Source organism: Nyctereutes procyonoides, unplaced genomic scaffold (genome assembly GCF_905146905.1).
Source record: "Nyctereutes procyonoides isolate TBG_1078 unplaced genomic scaffold, NYPRO_anot_genome, whole genome shotgun sequence".
Taxonomy (NCBI): domain Eukaryota; kingdom Metazoa; phylum Chordata; class Mammalia; order Carnivora; family Canidae; genus Nyctereutes; species Nyctereutes procyonoides.
The window spans coordinates 9930588-9945342 of record NW_026575034.1 but is presented as its reverse complement, the minus strand read 5'-3'; positions in this window follow the sequence as shown (position 1 = coordinate 9945342).

Sequence of the window (14755 nt, the reverse complement as noted above, 5' to 3'; positions counted from 1 at the left end):
GTTTCTATCTAGCAAATGTATACCTGTTCATTTTATTTTTTTAAAGTCTTTTTTTTAATCTCTACACCCCACATCAGGGTCAAACTCACCACCCTGAGGCCAAGAGTTGCATACTCTTCCAACTGAGCCAGCCAGGCACCCCAACCTGCTTATAATTTTAAAAAGTCAAAAGCACTAAAAGGCACTGTCCAAAGCATCCTGTCCCTGCTTCCTTCTTCCTCCTCTTCACAGAATCCATCACTTTCAACTCCTTTTGCTTCTATACCACTCTTTATCAATTTTATCATTACCTGCTGACTTTCTATTTTGGTAGTTGAGGATTTAGTGTTCTTATATCATTATTCCCATTTCCCTCCCTCCATTCCAATATATGAAATGTATATATTTCATAGCTCTTTGATAATCAACAGTGTTTACATTTGATCATGTAAATACTGTTCAGTGCCTCGGTCATGGTCCCGGCAGAAAACAAATGGCACCCTCAGATTGGTAATTTGAGATAAATGGACTATTTATGAAGCTGTGGGCAGAGTATATAGACTTACCAGGCCTAGGCCCGCCGAGGGCTTGGAAAGGAGTGGTTCCCCGGAGAGAAGAGATGGGAGATAAGGGACGCAGCCCACCCATGGTCCCATGGGGAGAACATCTCCCTCTCCCTCTCCCAGTCTCCTCCAGTGGAGGCAGAGGCAGAGGGCATGGACACCACTGCTGGGTGGTTCACTCAGGTCAGTCCCCCAGAGCAGCTTTGGGGAAGGGGAGAGGGGACCTGCAGGGCAAAGCCCAGCACTACAAACAGGCATAGGTATACTTCTAGGTATACTAGAAGGTCCCCTCAACTTTCTTGACCAACTTTTTTTTTCTTTTTTTTAAGTTTTTATTTCAATTACAGTTAACATACAGTGTTCTACTGATTTCAGATGTACAATAGAGTGATTGAACAAATCTGTACATCACCCTGTGCTCACTACGACAAGTGCACTCACTCCTTAATCCCCATCACCCACTTAACCCATGACCCCCACCCTGGTAACCATCAGTGTGTTCTCTATAGTTAAGAGTCTGTTTCTTGGTTGGCTTCTTTCTCTCTTTTCTCCCCCTTTCCCTGTTTGTTTTGTTTCTTTAATAAATTCCACATACGAGTGAAAGCATATGGTATTTGTCTTTCTCTGACTGACTTCGCTTAGCATTGACCGACTTTTTTTCTTTTCCTAGAAAACCTCTGCAGTTTGCTTGACCTTCCAACACTCCCATGACTACTTCTACTTTAGTGAACTATAAAAGCCCTCAGGTAGCCCTTGTATTTGAGTGAGGTACTTTAACAAAAAAAAAAAAAAAATGTTTTTAAGATTTATTTATTCATGGGACACACAGAGAGAGAGGCAGAGACACGGGCAGAGGGAGAAGCAGGCTCCATGCAGGGAGCCCGATGCAGGACTCGATCCAGGGACTTCAGGATCAAGCCCTGGGCCGAAGGCAGGTGCCAAACCGTTGAGCCACCCAGGGATCCCCAAGTGAGGTACTTTAAAGCAGATTCGAAGCTCAGTATGTAAGAGGCAGGCCTGTCAAGTGGAGGGCTTCGTAGGGGGTCACTGGGGAGGGAAGCCTTTCCACTCGACACTCTTCACATGTCAGTACTGGGGGACTTTTCTCTGGGGCCATTTAATCTCTCCAGGGAGGGTGCCTCCACGTTTCTACCTGGGAATGTAAGCCTAGAGGCTAGCTCTCTGGTGATTGCCTCAGGAATGATGTTCTCTTCTCGGCATATGGGCGTTCTTTTATGCTCCCGTTCAGTGCTGCTCACCACACCTCTCACCGTGTTTGGGTCCTGATTCATCTCTCCAAAGAATAAATCTTCCATTTTCAGTGAAGGTAGAGACAGGAGGCACTCGTTTTGTTTCACAGGGTGGTGATAGGAGTCTCGGAGTCCAACAGTCCCTTATATTTTCATGCCTCAGCCCCATACTTCACTCTCCTTCCATGGGAGCTGCTAGCTCCAGTTCACAGCTGCAAGGTAAATCAGCTTCTTCCTCTTGACTGCGTCTCTCTGCGGGTGCTTGGATTTCATTCCCGTGTGAGTCACACTGATTTCAACTTTGCAAAACGTTGTTGGCAGACATCACCTGCGGTCGTCTCCTGTCCCAATCTCTTCATCTTTGTGTGATTATACCTTTGTGTGTTCTTTCCCCATCAATCTAGTTTGGCTGAGTTAAACATATGAATTCAATCCACCGTGTTTAAGCAGATGTCCTCTAGTGATGAATTTGGGGGATGTTTTATTTTAGGTCTAGGTGTATGGTCATCAGTTTATGACTAGAGGCCCCATAAGGTGATTGCTCTAAATCAGTATAACCCAAACCCCTAGGAGCTGGCCTCGGTTCCTCGTGATACAGTAAGCCAAAGTTCCCAACTTCTTGGCATGAGCATGTCACATGATTCTCATAAGTTCCTCACTAGCCCAGTGCTTTCTATAGTGCTGTTAGCACACCTCCAAGGGCTTAAGTATCGGATAAAAGACCATTTCAAGATGGTAATTGTAATAGTTATGTATTTTACTGTATACATGTATTTAAATGTAACTAGCATATCAGGCCCCTGTTTTGCTAAAGAGGAGTCAAAGTAAAACAGTGAATCAGTTTAAAGAAAAGTGCTGAGGGGCGCCTAGGTGGCTCAATCAGTTAAGCATCTGATACTTGATCTCAGCTCAGGTCTTTTTTTTTTTTTTTAAGATTTTATTTATTTATTCATGAGAAACACACAGAGAGAGGCAGAGACACAGGCAGAGGGAGAAGCAGGCTCCATGCAGGGAGCCCGATGCAGGACTCAATCCCGGGACTCCAGGATCACGCCCTGGGCTGAAAACGGCACTAAAGTGCTGGGCCACCCAGCCTGCCCTCAGCTCAGGTCTTGATCTCAGGGTAGTGAGTTTGAGCCCACTGCATGGAACATACTTGAAAAAAAAAGGGGGAGAAAGGGAAGAAGGGAGGAGGGAGGGGGAAGGAGGAAGGAAGGAAGGAAGGAAGGAAGGAAGGAAGGAGTTGAATAAATAATGGTATAGGAGCTTTTCAGGAATGGTAAACATTGTGACAATGACTGGAATTTGATAAACACTTATCCTGCTGAGTTGCAGCTAGCTTGTGCTACATGATCCAAAAAGGAGACTTAAGCACATTTCTTTCCAAAATAGCCCTGGGATGTGTGCTCTTCCAGAAGGAGTCCCCAAACTGGAATGGAAACTGAGGATTGCCCAGTGGTAGTCTTCCTCGCAGAAATCAGTTTGTTTCTGAGCAATGAATGTAGAAACGCTTCTGTCCTGGTTTGAGTTAGCTGCTTCTGAATTGCAAGAGGCTATCTGCAGAGGGTGTGAGCTGGAATAGCAAAGCCAATCTCCTAGAAACTGCTTCCCTCTTAGGGTTGTATTTCTGCTCCTAGGGACCTCCCTTCCTTTGCACCTTGCTCCTGTTGCCCTGAGCTACAAGGTGAGCATATGGGAGGAGTTGATAATTGACAGTTACCTGGTATGTTTAGTTCTTAGCCTCAGGGAGGGCATCTGGCTGCTTGCCTGTCTTTGAGCTCCTGGCATATCTCCAGCCCAGACAAGGCAGTGCCAGCTGGGAAGCATGTGGTATCAGAGGTCTCTCCTGGCTCCTGGGGGTTGTCCCCCTTACTAGATTGAGCTCTTGAGAGCTTCCCAGAAAGTGTCCCAGAAGTTCAATATTCTAGATCTCCCCAAAGGGATAGAAAAGGGAACTAATATTTATTGAGCACCATTTATCATGCCCAGAGCTTTACATTTTAACCTCACAACAATTTATGAAAATGGTATTATCCCCATTTTACCGAGGCTCCATGAGATCAAGTAACTCGCTCAAGTTCTCATAGTAATTGGTAGAGCCAGGAGTCAAACCCAGAGTACCATGAGGCCAAAGCAAAGAGCCATGGTGGGGGAAAGACACTGAGCAGAACCTGTCTCCTGGAGACACATGCCTCCCTTGGTTGCTGTCTGGACATTGCATGACCGTCTGTCTTTACAATCCAACCTGTGAGAAAAAGAAAGCAGGAAAGCCAGGGCCTCCCCGCAGAAGTTGCCTTTCTGAATCCATGCAAAAAGCAGAAACTGGCCTGTTTGTGGCAATGGCCAGGCCGCATGGCCAGCTTAGGATGGCCAGGATACCTGGGTGTTTTATTTTATTTTATTTTTTTAAGATTTTTAAAAATTTGACACAGAGAGAGCATACAAGCAGGGGGAGCAGCAGGCAGAGGGAGAAGCAGTCTCCCCACTGAGCAGGGAGCTCAATGCAGGACTCAATCCCAGAACCCTGGGATCATGACCTGAGCCAAAGGCGGACAATTAACCGACTGAGCCACCCAGGCACCCCACCCATGTATTTTATATCCTAGACTAGAAACATCATAAAAAACTAGGAAACTGGTAGCCCCTCCCTGGCCAGCCCAGCCCAGTATATATAAGTGACTATAATACTAAGTAATAAGGTGTTTCTCTTTTTTTTTTAATTTAATTTTATTTATTTGAGAAAGAGAGAGAGTGAGAGAGAAGGAGCAGAGGAAAGGGCAGAGGGAGAAGCAGACTCGGCACTAAGCAGGGAGCCCGACACAGAGATTGATCCTGGGCCTCCGAGATCATGACTGAGTGGAAGGTGAATGTTTAACTGACTTAGCCACCCAGGCACCTGAAAGTGTTCCTCTTTAAAAAACAAACAACCAGGGATCCCTGGGTGGCACAGCGGTTTGGCACCTGCCTTTGGCCCAGGGCGCGATCCTGGAGACCCGGGATCGAATCCCACATCGGGCTCCCGGTGCATGGAGCCTGCTTCTCCCTCTGCCTGTGTCTCTGCCTCTCTCTCTCTGTGTGTGTGACTATCATAAAATAAAAATAAAATTAAAAAAAAAAAAAAACAACCAAAAAAAAAAAGTCGGGATCCCTGTGTGGCTCCGAGGTTTAGCGCCTGCCTTCTGCCCAGGGCGAGATCCTAGGATCCCGGGATTGAGTCCCACATCGGGCTCCCTGCATGGAGCCTGCTTCTCCCTCTGCCTGTGTCTCTGCCTCTCTCTGTGTGTCTCTCATGAATAAATAAATAAAATCTTAAAAAAGAAAGTCAAAACACCACCACCACCCCCCAAAAAGACAAACAAAGTTGGATAAGGCAGGTGTTAATATGCAGGTTGTGGAGCAGCCCTCACCTGAGGAAGAGGTTAGGCTAGGCCTGGGTGCAGGGCCAAGAATAATCCTGAACCATTTACAGTCCAAACTAAATGACAAACTGTTAGAACAGTGATCACAAACCCAACTCTCTCTTCAGCTCATTTCCTGTGATAAGGAAGTGGTTTGTTGAGTAATTCCCCTGTGCTAAGTCCCTTTGTTTGCATTAAAACTATTAGATGGGTTCTGTTATTTTCCCTATCTCACAGCTGCATAAGGCTTACAAAGTGACTTGCTCAGAAACACCAGGGGCAGTAGGAGCAGAGTCGGGTGGGGACACAAGCCTGTCAGGCTCCCAAACCAGAGGTTCGCACTGAGCCCGTCTTTCCGAAGGACAGGACAGGGAGTTCGATGCAGCCTAGAGGAACGCAGTGCAGATTGAGGCCCTGCGGCCTGTGCCTCCTTGTCCTGTAGGAGATGAGAAAACATCTGGGGGGCGGGGGGGGGGCAGGGGCAGGAGGGAGCCGGCTATATTCTGAATGCCCGGGCCAGAAGGATGCACAGGCCTCCTCAGAGGGGGTCACCAGGGCTTTGTGTTCGCCACTCCCCTGCACCCTCAGGTCTTAGCAAAATGGCACAGAAGCAGGCTGGCGGGGGGTGCCCCAGATAATCACTTTGCCCCCCGGGACATTCCTGCTGCTCACATCAGAGAGGGAGCAGCCCGTACGTACGCAGCGATGCCTCATGTAAACCTCATCCATTTTCTGCCTCATTAGATCGGTGAGAGTCTGCAGCTCTGGAGAGTCCTCTTCAGGAAGGCCTGGCAATGTCCTTGGGAGCGTGCCGGGGAGCTCTCCATTGTTCCTGCTCCTGGGGGCCCCAGGCCCTGCTCTCCACGCTGGAGCCTGCCTCGATGCCTCCTGGGCTGCATGTCTCTGAAGCCTCAGTACGGCACCGGGCGCCACGGTGGGCAGGCGCCTCCGCCTCCCTCAGACTCAGTTCCTCTTTCTTTTTTTTCTTTTCTTTTTTTTTTTTTTGAAAGATTTTATTTATTTATGAGAGACACAGAGTGAGAGGCAGAGACACAGGCAGAGGGAGAAGCAGGCTGCATGCGGGGAGCCTGATGTGGGACTCGATCCCGGGACTCCAGGATCATGCCCTGGGCCTAAGGCGGCGCTAAACCGCTGAGCCACCTGGGCTGCCCTCAGTTCCTATTTCTAAAACAAAATGATGCTCCCTACTCTACAGGGTACTGGTGAAGATTAAATTGCATAACGCATGTAAAGGGTCTGGTGGGAGGGCTAGGTGCATGGTAATGTTCAGTAAACATCGGAGCGGTTATTCTGGCAATTCTCACAAAGCCTGGACCCACGAGGTTTGGCCTCCTGGCACTGACTAAAATGCACCCTTCAGCAACCACAAGGAATTTCAAAATAGCTCAAATCCTTGGTTGGCCCTTCGGCCAAGTGGGAGCGGGGATCACAGTGAGGACCACAGCAGCACAAGCTGAGAATCCTCCCTCCGCTGCAGCCCACCCTTATCAGACCACAGAGTTAGGGCAGATCTTTTTAAAGCCCCCACCCCCACTGCCTCCACAATTCCCCTGGAGATGTTTACCCCGTTTCTTTATGATGTGGATTAACAGCCTGCAGACCAAAATCCTTCTCCCCTCTACCTTCCAGTGCAGTCTTAGGCCATCTTGGTGTTGGTGATTCTGCATTACAAAAGCTCAAAGAACCAGTTGTGCAAAGACAAACTCTCCAACTGAGATTGGAGGGAAAGGTGAACAGGAGCGCTCCAGGGAGCAGGGGAGGCTGGGAACTCTGGCCCGGCTGAGGTACATCTACCGTGTATACACAGCCAAATTTCAGGCCCACTCCTATCCTCTGCCAGGAGCTTGTTGTTGGAAGCAGAGATTTGCACAGAGGGTTGAGAAGAAAAGCGTGAGGAACCAGAGCAGTTCCACTTGGCACTCGGATTTCTTTTTCTTCTGGAAATAGAACCTCTCTGAAGCCTTGGGATTGTGGCAGCAAGATCAGCTCCATCCCTGCCCCTGGGTGCCCGGCCAGGCCCCCTCCTCCTGTTCCATCAGGAGAGCTGATGAGGGGGCAGGTCCGCCCATCCTCCCATTCCCATCAGGATAGAGGTTTCTACAGCCTCACCAGTACAACAGAGCCTTTGACTCCTCATTGATAACCCTCCTCCCTGGTTGAGAGCCTGCCAGCATCTCAACTGCCCCAGGAGCCAATTTGTGGGGTGAGGGATGGCAAGCAACTGGGACCATTGCCTAATCCATTGCACTCTCTCCTGCACCATCACTGTCCCCTGTGCCAGGAAGAGCAAAGTCTGAAGCCAACCACATGGTGTGAAGTTTTCAACTTTCACCCATTGACCCCCAAAGAGGGTTTTTATTTTATTTTATTTTTATTTATTTATGATAGAGAGAGAGAGAGGCAGAGACACAGGCAGAGGGAGAAGCAGGCCCCATGCAGAGAGCCCGACGTGGGACTCGATCCCGGGTCTCCAGGATTGCGCCCTGGGCCGAAGGCAGGCGCGAAACCGCCGAGCCACCCAGGGATCCCCCCCAAAGAGCGTTTAACAACAGAGCCCGACTACCTGCCTTGAGGAATCAATTCCACATGGGGGTGAGGGGGTGGGCTTCCCAGGCCGCCCCTTTCCGGACCTTTCTCAAAGAACTGATGGGCTGAAGTCCTCCAGGGGGCTCAGCCTGGCTGCCTCCCTGGACTGTTTGCAGGGATGCCGCTGCCATGTGGTGGGTCTGCGGCCACAGTTAGCCTTCCTGGCATCTACAAAGGAGCTCTGCCAAGGGTGCCGGCTCTGGATTGTTGCCCAAGGCAGGAAGCTGAGGCCCTCAGTTACCATGGAGATGTCGGCACAGCCTGTGCCCATCTGTGGTTGATGGAGAAGGAGGAGAAACGTGGTTGCTTTGGAACTAGCTGAGGCTAAGGGGAGAGTCTGTGACATCCTGAGCCTGCTGCTCAAGGAGCCTGGAGAGAAGGCTGAGGCTGAGGTGGCCTCCTGCCAATCCCGTAGCTTTAATGCCTAGGGTGTGGCCTCCTGCACAGTGAGGCCTCACTGCCAAGCTGCCAACCTCAGTGAAAGGCTGTTGGAAGAAGCTCTGATACAGTGGAAAAACCCCAGGATTCGGAGGCTACAGTGAGAGCCACACCCAAAAGTGCCAGGAGAGCCCAGGCCGGTTGAGAAGCCCATGTGTCTGGCGCAGTGAGAAAGTACTAGACTCATTGGGAGGTTCCAGCCCCATTAGTCACCACCACTGAAACACAATGGAAGCCAAGAACACTTCCCGTCCCTTCACTGAGCCCTAGTTCCCCACAGTGAGTATTCGCCCTGTGGGCCAGAAAAGAGTAGCCGAGAGGCTCTGCAACTGAAGCAAAGCAGGGGCAGGCGTGACAGGCTGGCCTCCTTCTGATTCAGTGGGTAGAGAAGGGCCATGGCTGGGAGGGCCTCCCCTCAGCTTTCCTCCCTTCTGTGGCTAAAACTGGAGGATGAGCTAAGTTGAAATGTCCTTTCAGAGGGCCTGACACTGCAAGTGTGTTTGTACAAAGGGCAGAGTTTGGCCCTGCACACATGCACACTGTGCAAGCTACTGGAGTGCCAGGGAGAGGGAGGCTGATTAGATAAGGCTCTGGAGCAGCCCTGGGGACAGATGAGCCGCCTGGACCTCTCCACGGCCCGGTCACAGTTGCCCTTTGAGATCCCAGGGGCCGCCTGGCTGAGTGCTTTCCAGGCTGTGAAGCACAGCAGGAACAGGGAGGTGCCGGGGAAGGAAGGCCCATCTGGGCCTGCACGGTCCTCCTGGCTCCTTTCCAGCGGTGTGGCCTGGGCCAGGTCCGGTGTTTGAGGTGTCCACAGTCTCACCAGTAATGTGGAGGTAAAAATTCCTGCACTGCTTTCTTCTCCTGGTTGAAGTGAAAACGCCACCAGGGACAGCCACCCTGGGCTACGCACAAATGAGGGATCAGTGGGCTTTCTCTAGCTGCAGGGGGAGCCTTCTCTTTGTCTGCACCAGGCCCACCAGAGCCTGAGATCCTTCTTGGAGTGCCTGGCAAGCTCTCCTTTGCTTCTCTTAGCAGAATCTCATGCTCCCCAGGGAGTCAGAACCCCTTCTAGGACCCTAAAAATATGAGGTGGGCCTGCCTTTTTGGGCCAGGGTCCTCTGAAGAGGCTCAGGTACAGGCTGAACCTGCTTTGTGAGGTTTAGGTAGATGAGTGGCTGTGTAGAGCAGTTTAAGCAAAATCCCAGGGCCCATAGACCCAAATTTCAGTGAGGGTGCCCTGCCAGTCAGCAGCAACACAGATAAGAAGACGTCCGTTCCTTGCCCACACCGCAGCCCCAGGAAATTACAAACAGACATGTCTGGCTTGATTGACAATTACAATTGCTTTGATCCTCTTTGAATTTTATAAGAAATTAGCCTTTTTTAAAAAAAATATTTCATTTATTTATTCATGAGAGACACACACAGAGAGAGGCAGAGACACAGGCAGAGGGAGGAGCAGGATCCCCATGGAGGGCCCAATGTGGGACTCCATCCCAGGACTCCAGGATCACACCCTGAGCTGAAGGCACTCAACTGCTGAGCCACCCAGGGGTCCCTAGCCTTCTTTTTTGAGCGAGGGCTTGGAATGCAATTTCCCATTTGGTAAGGTTTAAAGAATTCCTTAATGAATCAAAGAGAGTTAGGTTCCTATTATCAGTAATTTGTCTTCAAAACCCACTGGGACTTTTCGTGAACCAATTCAACACCCAACCGTGCCTTGGGAAGTTTGAACTCAGTTTTGGAACTAATATGGGGGGACAGGAGAATGCTAGCCATGGGGTTCCAGTTGCCGTGGGAGCAGCCGGGCCCCTCAAATGTCGGCCTCCACCCCAGAAGCAGCTCAAATCATTTCCCAAAATGGAAGGTGGCTTTGCCTCTGAGTTCTGAGCAACTGTAAAAATGAAGGTATGTGCGGAGGTTGGTTCACTAACTCAAAGGCTCCCTAGATGCTAAAACTGGCAGAGACCCTCATATGTTTAGTCTAGGATGTTGAGACTACAGAAGGAATGTGACTGCCACAATGGCACTCAGAGGTCCATGACCAATCCAGGGCAAGAACCCAGGTCTGCTGACCTTCAGGGCAGTGTCACCTCGCCACCAGGCTGCCCACTCATCTTTGCTAAGCCATGCCTGTCACTGTCCTTAACACCCAAGATGTTAGAATGAAAGGTTATCACGGCTTCCCACAATCCTCCCCGCAGTGATTAGATAAGGGACATTTTATGTTATGCTGGGGATTGCGTAGCTTGGAGAGGCCCTAGGACTCCTTCTGTAGCACTGATTTTAGGGCTCCTCAGTTTTGAAGCCACTTATATTCTGGTGACAGTCTTTGCCTTGGAACCTGTCAATGTGATGGAAAACTTGAGGCTCACGCCCTGCCAGGGTAGGATGGAGAGAAAAAGGCACAGGTCTCATTTCTCTTCCTTTGATAGGAAGTGACTGTAAGGTGCTTTAGTCTGTTCAGGCTGCTGTAACAAAATTCCACAGACTGGGTGGCTTATAAACACCAGAAACTTATTTCTCACAGTTCTGGAGTCTGGGAAGTCCAAGACCCAGGCTTCAGCAGATGTCTGGTGAGGGCTCACTTCCAAGTTCATCAACAGCTATCTTTTCACTGTCTTCACACGACAGAAGGGGCAAACGAGCCCCTCTTTTTTAAGGGCACTAATCGGGACACGTGGGTGGCTCAGTGGTTGAGAGTCGGCCTTTGGCTCAGGGTGTGATCCTGGGGTCCTAGGATCGAGTCCTGCATTGGGCTCCCCACAGAGAGCCTGCTTCTCCCTCTGCCTGTGTCTCTGCCTCTCTGTGTGTGTGTGTGTGTGTCTCTCATGAATAAATAAATAAAATCTTTAAAAAAAAAAAAGAAGAAAGAAAGGGGCACTAATCCCATTCATGAAGACTCCACCCTCATGTTCTAATCACCTCCTAAAGGCTTCACCTCTCAATACCATCACATTAGGGATTAGGTTTCAACATATGAGTGGTGGTGGGGAGGGCAGGGGGCCCACAAACATTCGGTTTATAGAAAAAAGAATCCAGAGTTTCTGAGGTGGATTCTGTTAGGTGAACACGTAAGGAATGAACTCTGGAGGGAATAACAATGCAAGCCAAAAAGAGAATCAGCACTGATAACAAGGGCAGCCTGCAAGAGGGGTGGGGTGAAGGGTGGGGAGAGGCACCAGGGTACCAATATAGGTGACACTCAGGAGCACTTGAGGAGCCAGGGTGGAGTCTTTGGCTTCCACTCCCATCACGTGAGACGTGATGGGCTTGAGGGGATGACCGAAGCCGTCTTCCAGGGGCAGGCACCTGCTCTCTTGGCACATGCACAGCAGGGCCTGGCCTGTCAGGGACAGAGACTGATGAGATTGTCTGCATCTTGGGCCCTTGGGCAACTCAGGAAAGCCATCTGCTTTGCAAACATGAGACAGGTGAAAAAAGGAGAGACTGTGGGGCTGTGGAGGGTGTGTCAGGGAAGTGAATGTCTTGTGCAGTTGTGGTTAGAGTTAAACGTTCTGAGCTTCTTCTGTATTATTTACAAAACTTTCCATGACCTTGCAACTACTTTGCATTCACTCTATCTCTCCCATTCTCCAAAAACATCTAGGACTTCCACTGACCACCAAAAAACAACAAAAACACCCAAATTTCATAGTCTGGCATTTAAAGCTAAAAATTCACTAGACACACTTCGAATTTCCTGCCTCCATTCATTTGCTCACACTGCATTCTCTGCTTTCTCGACATCTGATCTTCAGCAAATTGAAGTCTTTTTCTGGGCAAAGCTCAGATGCTGCCTCTCCTAAGAAGCCTTCTCTGATATTCCTGGCCAAAGGACCTTTCTCTGTTCTGAATGCTAGAGCAAATTTTTTCTGCCTCTTTTGTGGTAGTGTTATAGTCTATATTACATTTTTTTTAAAAAATTTATTTATTCACAAGAGACACACAGAGAGAGAGGCAGAGATACGGGCAGAGGGAGAAGCAGGCTCCCCACGGGGAGCCCATAAGGGACTCCATCCCAGGACCCTGGGACCATGACCCAAGCCGAAGGCCGACGCTCTACCATTGAGCCACCCAGGTATCCCTCTATCTTATATTTTAACCATAGAGGTGCTGTTGGTCTGCCCTCATTAAATACTATAGTCTTTGAAGACATATAAATTTGTCTATTCATTGTTATACCCCAGCACCTAGCATAGTGCCCTTTGCATAGTAGGCACCTAATTCAAAATATATTTATAAAACAAATAAATGCATGTGCTGGGAGTATGGAGATAAATGAGAAAGTTTCTGTCCACGAGGAGCTCACAGTCTAGTGAGAAAAAGAAAGGGACAGCAATAAGAATTAGCTTAATATAAAGTTCAAGCGATAGCACTTGATCTATAAGTATGTGGGTTTTGGGAGGGTCGGGATGGTGGCAAGGTGGAGAACATTCTCGGCAGAAGGATGGGCCTAGGTAGAAGTGCATGGCATAGATGGGGAAGGCAGAAGGAGCCTTGGGACTGCCATATAGGAAGCATGCAGGAAAATAGGAGATAAAGCCAAAGAGGGGATGTGGGCACTGGATGACAGAGGGCCTAGAGGGCCTTCCAAGGAATTTGGATTTTAAACTTGAGGCCCTTGAATGGGGAGCCATTGAACTTTCTTGAAGAGGACTGTAACAAACACTTAATGAAGGAATGACTCAGCACTGTCTTTCGGGTGGATACCATTCTTTGGCCAGGACCATTTTAGGAAAATCTTATATTGGTTACCGAGTACCACTCACTCTCTGAGGCCAGCCTGTCCTCTGCTCAAGCCACCTCTTTGTGAGATGTTCCCTTTTAAGAGGGCCATTCATTCTTTTTTTTTTTTTAATTTATTTATTCATGAGAGACGGGGGAGGAGGGTGGGGGGTGCGGGGGAGCGGGCCAGACACAGGCAGAGGGAGAAGCAGGCTCCATGCAGGGAGCCTAATGTGGGACTTGATCCCAGGACTCCAAGATCACGCCCTGGGCCAAAGGCAGGCGCTAAAACCACCGAGCCACCCAGGGATCCCCTAAAAGGGCCATCCTTGAAGAACACTTTGTTAAGTTGGAAAAGTCTGTTCTGCCCTCTGAAACAGTGCTTTTCTGACCCATCCCATGGGTCCTACATTCTGTTTGGATTTTAGTATAGAAATTCTTCTTTTTAAAAATTATTTATTTTTAAGATTTTATTTATTTATTCATGAGAGACACAGAGAGAGAGAGAGGCAGAGACACAGGCAGAGGAGAGGCAGGCTCCATGCAGGGAGCCCGATGTGGGACTCAACCCCCGGACCCCGGGATCACGCCCTGAGCCAAAGGCAGATGCTCAACCACTGAGCCACCCAGATGTCCCAGTATAGAAATTCTTCTACATGGAATGTATTAGGGTTCTCCAGAGAAACAGAACCAATAGATGTAATGCAATTTATTATAAGGAATTTGTGGGGCACCTGGGTGGCTCAGTGGTTGAGTGGCAGTCTTTGGCCCAGGGTGTGATCCCAGGGTCCTGGGATCGAGTCCCACATCAGGCTCCCCACAGGAAGCCCGTTTTTCCCTCTGCCTATGTCTCTGCCTCTCTCTCTGTCTCTGATGAATAAATAAATAAAATCTTAAAAAAAAAAAAAAGGAATTGGCTTAGGCAATTGGAGGCTGAGAAGTCTCAAGATCAGCCATCAGTAAGCTGGAGACTCATGACACCAGGTGGTATAAATTCCGGGCCAAGTCTAAAGGCTTGAAAAGCAGGAGTGCAGATGGTATAAGGACCAGGGCAGGAGAAGACTCATGTCACAGCCCAGCAGACAGGCAGGGACACCCAGTGGCATCTACTGTCTCTCAGTGTAAAAAAACTTTCTGAGCCTGGGACTGGCTGGGCCACCTCCATAATTTGACTTTTGTGGAGTTGGGAGTGAGGGGTGGAGATGGGACAACATCCTGTACAGAAAAAAATCACTGGCTTTGGATCAGTCCTAAAGAATGACCTGAAATCACTTATTAGTTGTATGACCTTCACAAAGTCACTAATCTCTTTGAGCCTTGGCTTCTTATCTGTAAAATGGGGTAATTATGCACATTCCAATAAATACAGTGAAAAATGAGTATAGGTATTACTTAGTTTGCCGCCTGAGACAAAGGAGGTATTCAGTAAGTGGTACTTGTTTTATTCATATTTATAAAGTTAAGTAGAGGCTACTGTTCTGCAAAGAAGAAGGAAGCTGTGCTTGGAGTGAGTTGTGAGGTGTTTTAATTTAGGGGGCTGTAAACTTTCTGCCTAGATTATCTTTAGAGGTCATTCTAGAGTCCTCCTGGTGAGAGTTCTTACCTGTCTGCTCAGCACTTTGAGCTCTGCCCTCCTGCCAGCAGCTGTGGTCACACCTGGTAAGTAGGCGGGGGGGGGGGGGGCGGGGGGGGGGGGCCAGCCTGACTGAATGAGGCCATTGTTGCAAAGACCCAGTGGCCACAGGCAGTGCTGCTATGGCCCTGCCCTGAGGAACAATGGGGAATCTGT